The sequence below is a fragment of the Pantherophis guttatus genome, chromosome 5 (genome assembly GCF_059756535.1).
Source record: "Pantherophis guttatus breed Tessera chromosome 5, ASM5975653v1, whole genome shotgun sequence".
Taxonomy (NCBI): Eukaryota; Metazoa; Chordata; class Lepidosauria; order Squamata; family Colubridae; genus Pantherophis; species Pantherophis guttatus.
The window spans coordinates 83969586-83979048 of NC_142067.1; positions in this window are offsets into that span (position 1 = coordinate 83969586).

Genomic DNA, 9463 nt, shown 5'->3' on the forward strand with positions numbered 1-9463 from the left:
TTTATAATGGGTGCCCTGAACAATCAGGCAGAAATGATGAAAGAATTTTCGGAGGAGTTAAAGAAAATTAAAGATGTGGTGGAGGAAAAACATGATGCAATAAGAGATGACATTGTCTTTGCAGTTTCAGGACTGGCTAACCATATGTTAAAGATTGAGGAGAGAGTACGGGAAGTTGATGAAGCTAATTTGGAGCTAGCAACTAAATTAGGAGAGGTTATGATACAAACAGAGAAAGTGGATGATGAAATGGTCATGCTACAATACAGATCAATGGAATTTGCCCTGAGACTGAGAGGTTTGAAAGAAAAGAGTGGTGAAAACTTAAAAGATATTTGTTCCAATGCTTTAGCAGAGCTGATTTCAGAAAGGCCAGAGGATGTGGCAATTCAAATGGACAAAATCTATAGGGTTAATTCCTGGCTGGCAAAACAAAATCAGCTACCAAGAGATGTGGTGATCTATTTCACAACAAGGAGAATTAGAAATGATATTCTGCAAGCTTCTTACAGAAACAAGATTCAAGTGGATGGACAAGAGCTGGTGGCCTTGAAGGAGCTTCCTCCTAAAATGTTAAGAGATAGAAAGCAGTTTGGTTTTTTGGTGAATGAATTAAGAAACCAACAGCTCCAGTACAGATGGGATGTCCCATTTGGGATAATAGTGACATACGCTGGGCAAAGACATCGCTTAAACACAGTTGGAAAGGCAAAAGATTTTTACGCCAATGTCTTAAAGGCTGGACGGCCACCCTCACCAGGGGGTGCTAGAAAGCAATAGGAAATGATACAACAGGAGAAAGATGGAGGGCAACCACAAACCTATGCTCAAGCTTTAGCTGGAGGAGCTAATTTGGAAGAAGACTTATTGCTGAGTGGGGGTCCACCACCAACCCTTGAGCCATTAAAGATGATAGAATTGCCAAAAGATCAACGATTGACAAGAGCCACTTATAAACAGCATCTGGCACGACAGCCTCAAGATTCAACCCAACAAGTCCAAAAAACACAAGCAGTGGGAGGAACTAGGCCGAAGTCCAAAATGGCGGAGGAGGTTCAGCTGATGCTCTCAAAGCTTGGAGGGCCCAGAGATGGCAAATAAATTTTTATCTTGGAATGTCAATGGTTTAAATTCTCCACAAAAAAGAAAGAAAATATTTTACTACTTGAAGCAATTTCAGAATGATGTTATTTGTTTGCAAGAAACGCATATCAAATCCTCAGATCAAAAGTACCTGATAAATTCGAAATTAGGTACACATTTTGTGGCATCAGCACCAGAGAAGAAAAATGGCCTAGTTATATATGTTAAAAGAGGCTTATTGGCCAATTTAATTGAGGCTGACACTCAAGGTAGATATATTGCAATTGAATTAACAACACAGAACGGGAAGCTGCTTGTAATTGGAGTATATGCACCTAATCAACAGCAAGACAAATTTTATAAATTTTTACATACTAAAATATTACAATGGGATTACAGATCTTTATTTTTAATGGGTGATTGGAATGGGGTAATAAATACCCAGAAAGATAAAAAAAGTCTTTCCAAAATATCCATGCGTGCTAAGCTGCCTAAATCTTTTTTTGATATTTTGGAGGATATGGAGCTGAGAGACATTTGGAGAGAAAGGAACGTATTGGAAAGTGATTTTACTTTTTTTTCAGATAGGCATCAATCTTTTTCTAGGATTGATTTTATATTAACCACAAATGATCTTTTTTCTAGGGTGAAGAAGACGAAGATATGTCCAAGAACTTTAACTGATCATAGCCCGGTTTGGGTGGAACTAGAACAGGAAAGAGGGGAAAGGAGGTCTTGGAGGTTAAATGAGAATTTATTTAGATATGAAGATAACTTAAATGAACTTAAAAAACAAATGAAAGAATTTTTTGTTAACAATATGAATAAAGGTACCTCGATGGAAATGGTATGGGATGCGAGTAAGGCATATATGAGGGGAACATTAATTTTTCTGAACAATAAATATAGATTAAAACAACAAAACAGATGGAAAGAGATAGAGGAGGAAATTAAAAAGAAAGAACAATTGCTTATAACTAATCCGGGAGACAAAAAGGCAAAAGATATGATAAATATCTTAAGAGAGCAATTTAATATGTTAATGGCTGGGCAAGTAGCAACCAGCATACAATATGCCAGACATAATACATTCTGTAATGCCAATAAACCTGGGAGATGGTTGGCTTACACGATGAGAAAAAAACAAAAATCACGTGTTATAGACAAGATAGAATTTAGAGGTAAGGAGATTTACCAACAGAATTTAATAAAAAAGGCTTTTTTGGAGTTCTATACAAAGCTATATGCTAAAGATGCAATTCAAGATGTTGATATTGATAGATATTTAAAGATAGATATTCCTGAACTAACGCTGGAACAGAGAGAGAGATTGAATCAGCCAATAACTTCCGAGGAAATTGTTGGGGTAATTAAACAAAAATAGGTAAGGCTCTGGGAACAGATGGACTAACAGCGGTTTATTATAAACATTTAAAATCTGAAATGCTAGAACCACTCAAAATCTTATTTAATAAAGTACAGGTAGGAGGAGGAGTACCACCTTCCTGGAAAACAGCTTTTGTCTCACTAATTCCAAAGGAGGATCAAAATTCCATCAAACCTGAGAATTTTAGGCCAATTTCACTTTTGAATACTGATTACAAGATTTTTGCTAAGATACTAGCTAATAGATTAATGCCAGTTATGCAACAAATAATTCATAATGACCAATCAGGGTTTATAAAAGGGAGACAAATGAAATATAATGTTAGACAAATTGTAAACTTACTGGAATATTTGGAAAAAAATAACCAAGTCCCTGCAGCGTTTATATTTTTGGATGCAGAGAAGGTATTTGATCGCTTGAACTGGCAATTTTTGTTTGAAATAATAGAGAAAATGCATTTTGGGGAATATTTTACACAATCAATTAGAGCGATATACCAGCAGCAAACAGCACAAATTATAGTTAATGGAGGTTTAACAGAGGTTTTTAGAATTGAGAAAGGAACAAGGCAGGGGTGTCCTCTGTCCCCATTGTTGTTTATCTTGACTTTGGAAGTGCTATTGAATAAGATACGTGACTCAGAAAAATTGAAGGGTATTGTAATTAGACATCAAGATTATAGATTAAGAGCATTTGCAGATGATTTGGTTGTTACCTTATCCCAACCTATAGAGTCGGCTCCATATATATTGGATATAATTGATCAATACGGGAAAGTATCAGGATTTAAAGTTAATTCACATAAGACAAAGATGATAATTAAAAATTTGTCTGTATTTGAAAGAGATGAATTAGCAAGAATAACAGATTTTGAAATAGCTAAAAAGGTTAAATATCTAGGAGTGTATATAGCAGCTTCAAATACAAAATTATACAAAAATAACTATGAGGATCTCTGGCAGAAGGTACAGAAGGATATGGAGAATTGGAAAAAATTACAGTTGTCTTTATTGGGAAGAATTGCAGCAATTAAAATGAATGTGTTACCTAGATTCTTATTTTTGTTCCAAATGATACCTGTGCTTAAGAAAGATGAAAATTTGAGAGAATGGCAGAAAGGTGTTAATACTTTCATCTGGGCTGGGAAAAAACCCAGAATAAAGATGAAAATTATACAAGATACACATGAAAGAGGGGGTCTCAAAATGCCTAATTTAAGATTATATTACGAAGCAGCGGTTTTATCACAAATTAGTGACTGGTTTAACTTAACTGAGGGAAGAATTCTGAATCTAGAAGGTTATGATTTGTTATATGGATGGCATGCCTATTTGTTATATGACAAAAAAGTGGATAAAGTATTTAAGGCCCATATACTTAGAAATGCTTTGTTGAGGGTTTGGAAAAAATATCAATATAAGTTAAATTATAAGATACCTGTATGGGCAAATCCTAGACATGCAATAGAAAATATAAGTATAGAACAAAAACAGGAGGTGATTACCTATAAAGAGCTTCTTATTATAGAAAGGGGGGTAATGTATTTGAAATCTTTAGATACATTGAGAGAAGAAGGCATAATTTATACATGGTTTCAGTACGGTCAGCTTCAAGCTAGATGGAAGGAAGATCAAAAAACTGGCTTCGTGCAAAATGAGGAGAATTTGGTAAAACAAATTAGAGATCAAAAACAAATGCATATTAAAAGGCTGTATAATGCTTTATTGGAAATAGACTCTGAGACGGAACTGGTTAAAGATTGCATGATTAAATGGGTGCAAAATTTTCAAGAGCCAGTGATGATGGAGACTTGGGAAAAGATCTGGACTAGAAATGTGAAATTTACACAAGCACAAAATTTAAGAGAAAACTTTTATAAAATGTTTTATAGATGGCATTTAGATCCAAAAAAATTATCATGTATGTATCCTAATGTGCAAGCTAAATGTTGGAGATGTGACTGTGATGATGCAACTTATTATCATATATGGTGGACTTGTAGAAAAATCAAAGCATTTTGGATAAAGATTTGGTGGGTGATGCAGAATATTTTTAAAAAAAGACTGAAATTTACTCCGCAGTTGTTTTTACTGGGTATAACTACGGACTGTACAGTTGCAGAGACTAAACTGATTTTGAACTTGATAACAGCAGCAAGATTGTTGATAGCACAACATTGGAAGAAGGATTTTTTGCCTACTATTGATGACTGGATATTGAAAGTAACTAATTTAGCTGAAATGGCTAAAATTTCAGCATATTTGAAGGATCACACACAAGAAAGGTATATACAGGACTGGAGAAGATGGATTGATTATATTCAAAATAAATATCAGACTAAAAAATATCAAATAGCTTATGAATGATTTTTTTTAACTGTATAAGCGCTATATAAGTGATATTAGAAGTATTATGTCTAAGAAGTAGGATTTTATCTATGGGGGGGTTAAGAATTTTTTTTTAGGGGGTGTTAGTTTAATGGTTGGTTAAGCAATTTAGTTTATTGTTTAAAGTTAATAGAAATACCTTGTGTTCTGCTCTGGGAAGTCGGGGAGGGGGAGGGGGGGTTGGGTGGGAGGGTTGTGGGGAAACTGTTTGTTTCACCAATAAAACTTTTTTCAATAAAAAAAAAGAAAGAAAATAATTTCACGTTTTCTGTGATTTCAGCCTGCAAACCTATATCTTTTAAAATTTCTCTTAGGATAGTTATACTAAGCATTTTCACTTTAGCAACTGTTTTCCATTTATTATATATGATTAGAACTAATACAGCCATCCATACGTAATAGTAATGAATGCATTGTTTAACTATAGATGTTAATGTAACTAAAGTAGCATCATCCACATACAAGAAAGAGGAGGGAAATTTCTTGGAATACTTAATACTTTGCAGAAGTTTTCCCTAAAAATAGAAAAATGCTAAGGATAGTATATATCTAAAATATATGTAGAACAGCCTAGTGCACATATTCTGGAGAGTGAGAAGTTCCCTGATGATGGGCTCTAGCATGAGCCTGAAAGCTTAGAAGAATAAAACCTTGGTTCTGGTGACCGACTCAGATTGGATCCTGCAACACTATCCTGACACATCTATATTTACCTTCATTCATGACACTGAAAATAGCTTAATAAGAACCAGATGTACACAGGATATAGTTTGCAGCAGTGGTGAAATCTGAACCGGTTTAGTACTGCTTCACTGGCCGCACATGCGCACCATGCATGCCATGCACCAAACACGTGCTGCGTGGGTGCATGCACAGTGCACCAAATGTGAGCTGCGTGTATGCGCAGTGCACACCAAAAGGATGCTTCGGAAGGTAAGTAAAACAGTGCATGAGGGTGATCATCTGTGGTGCATGTGGGAACCTTTTTTTAAGACTTTTTAAAAGCATTTTTTACTACTGGCTCAGAAGAATTTTTAAATGCTTTTAAAAAGTTTTTAAAAGGCTCCGACGATCACAGCTGTGCCGCGCGATCGTCGGAACCTTTCTTTACTACCTATTCGCTACCTATTGGTAAAAAAATACTAAAAAAGTTTTTTTAAAAAAGTTCCCACAATCACATGTCTCTCAGCTGATCATCAGAACTTTTTTTAAAAAAACATTTTTTACTACCTGTTCGGGCGAACTAGCCCGAACCTGTAGCATTTCACCCCTGGCTTGCAGGCTGACCTTGGGGTATGAGGAAGAAAACAGAGCATCTGGATAGTATTGCTTAGATGTATTTATAAGGGTGAAAATATTTGAGCTTTGAAATAGTGATTCTGTGAAACTAATTGCAATTACTGTAATTTATCTGGAGACTTCATTATTTTCTAAATTAACACATCAATAAATCCAGCAGTCTTGAACTGTACTTTTAATGGACTGCTTGGCTTATTGTTTCCCACTTTAGTTCACATAAATATTTTTGCAGACTGTTATCTCAATATGTGAGATAAAGTCCCATATAATAATTATTTATATAGAGAGAGCCTGGATAGCTCAGCAGACTAATGCATTGTAATTTAACTCTAGCTGTCTGCAATTAGTAAGTTCGAATCTTGCCAGGCTCAAGGTTGACTCAGCCTTCCATCCTTTCTAAGGTAGGTAAATTGAGGACCCAGTTTGTGGGGGCAATAAGTTGACTTTGTAAAAATATACAACAGTATGAAGGCTATTGCTTAACGCATTGTAAGCCGCCCTGAGTCTCCAGAGAAGGGTGGCATATAAATCATTTTTTTTTAAAAAAAAAATTTAAATGTATAATATCCTTATAGTACTTTCCCATTATTCAAAGTAACTTAAAACAATTTAAATATAGAACTTCAATTATTAAGCAATACGGGACAAAGGATAGGATTTTTATTAGTTTTTGGAAAATGGAAAAGTTACTAAATATTGGGTACAATGCTAGTTAAATCTTATTGTCTCTGGTCTTTGTCAGTAGCAGTTGAGCCAATTTTGCTTTTTATTAATCTATGAAGAAAAATTCACCCCTAGCACATTAATTATAATAAGCCAGTAACAACTTGTCTACTACAAAGAACATTGTATGTATTTTTTGTAAATTGGGTTTCAATTATATTTTTAATTTTTTTAAATAGAAGTTTTATTTTGTTTATCCTGTGCGAAACTGATTCATAAAAGGAAGCATGAAGGGTTGAAACACTTCTAGACATATGCAATCATATGAAAAAGCAAATATATCACATGTAAAGTTTTCTTTTCAATATATGTGTGGACATCAATATTTTATATTCATTTAAACCAGAGTTTTCCAGCCCCCAGGACGTGACCTGTTTGGAATCGGGCCACATGAGCAGTGTGCCGGCGCATGCATGTGCACCCAGCTAGACTTGCGCGAGCAGCGGCCTGGTTCCCCCCTCCCTCCCACCAAGCTGCCAAGTCGTAAAGGTTGGGGAATGCTGATTTAAACAATATATAAAGATAATAGTGATGTACTTAAACAAAAAAACCTATGAAAAAATGACTGCAATAACTTATTCAGCATAAAATTGCAGGCATGGCATTTCCTTCTGTGGGGAAAAGTAAGTACATCCTTGGCTCTAGTACCTAGTATTGTCCCTTTTGGCAGGAACAACCTTAAATAGGCATTTCTTATCATTGTCTACCAGACACTCACATCAACTAGGAAGATTTTTTTGCTTCTCCATGCAGAATTCTTTCATCTGTGCAATGTCTGAAGGGTTACATACACAGCCCATTTCAATTTCAATTCACCCCACAGTACCCCATGACTTTGAAAGGAGATTTAGATATGGGCTTTGAGCAGCCATTCCAGATCCCTTCATTTCTTTCTTTTTTTCCCCTCCAACCATTCCCTGATAAATTTAATGGAATGTTTAGAGTCATTGTGATGCAAGGTTCACTTTTAGTTGAGTTTCAATCTTCTGATAATGGTCACAGTTCATCCTTAAGCACCCATGGGTACAATGAAGAATTCATAGTGGGTTCTATGATGGTGAGCTGCCCAGGTTCTGTAGCAAAGCAGCACCCAAACCGTTACATTTCCACCATCATGCTTTGGTATCAGTTTTTTCCTAGTGAAATGCTGTCTTTGGTTTTGCCAAATACATCTTCTGATACTATGAATAAATAACTCTATCTTGCCCCATCTATCTAGAACACATAGTTCCAGAAGTCCTAGTCTTTGTCTATGTGTCCATAAACAAATTATTCTTACCTGATGTGCCTATATTCTGTTCAGCAAAGGCTTCCTCCTGGCCCACTTACCATGTAGATTTAATTTATGCAGCTCTTTTTAATGGTATACTCATGTACTTTGTCATCAAGAGCACCAAGAACTATCGATAGGTCACATAATGAAATTCTAGAGATGTTAGAGACACTTCTTTCAGTATCTTGTATTCTGTTCTCAGGCTGAACTTGCTGGGACTGCCTGGCCTGGACAAATTGGCAATTTGTAATCTTTACATGTAGATGATTTTACAGACAGTGACATGATTGATATCCAATTGTTTGGGGTTCTTTTTCAATCATTTTCTAGTCTCGGGCATCTATAGCATTTTTTCTGAAGGTTCCAGGGAGCTACTTGGATGTAGGCATGGTGATACCAAACACCAATATAAGAAAATAAACTAAATATCTGAGTTTTAAATAAGACATGCCCCTTCCAGATTCTTTCTAACAATGTTCTGATTGTTTGCATCTGATTGAGTGAAGTTAATTTTAAGCATTTGAAATAGTGATAAATATGGGGCTGCACCAGGGGTGAAATACTCCCGGTTCGGACCGGATCGCCTGATCCGGTAGCGATGGAGGTGGGTGGTTCGGAGAACCAGTAGCAAAAATCCCTGCCCCCCCCCCATGCCCAGCTGAGTCACAAAATCATCAGAGGCTTTTTTTATTTTTAAAAGCATTTTTTCTACAACCTCTTCGGCCGAAAAAATGCTTTTAAAAGTAAAAAAAAGCCTCTGCTGATCAGGCAACTCAGCTGGGATCGTCAGAGGCTTTTAAAAGCATTTTTTTCTACAACCTCTTCGGCCCAAGAGGTTGTAGAAAAAATGCTTTTAAAAGTCTCTGACGATACCAGCTGAGTTGTCTCATCGGCAAAGGTTTTTTTTTTCTTTTAAAAGCCTCTGACGATCCCAGCTGAGTTGCCTGATCAGCAGAGGTTTTTTTCCTTTTAAAAGCCTCTGACGATCAAGCAACTCAGCTGGGATCATCAGAGGCTTTTAAAAGCATTGTTTTTACAACTCTTCGGCCAGAAAAAAAGAAAAAAGTTGGCCACACCCACCCAGTCACATTACCCCCCCAAGCCACGCCCGCAGACCCGGTAGTAACAAATTTTAGATTTCACCACTGGGCTGCACTTAATTTTTTCTACATGGAACATTTATATTTAGAGATATTTAAATTACACAATGGACTACAAAATGTAAATGGTGCATGATATTTGTAATATTTCATTTATCAATACTGTTGAAATGAAGATAAAATATCTATATTTTGAAATATAATATAATTA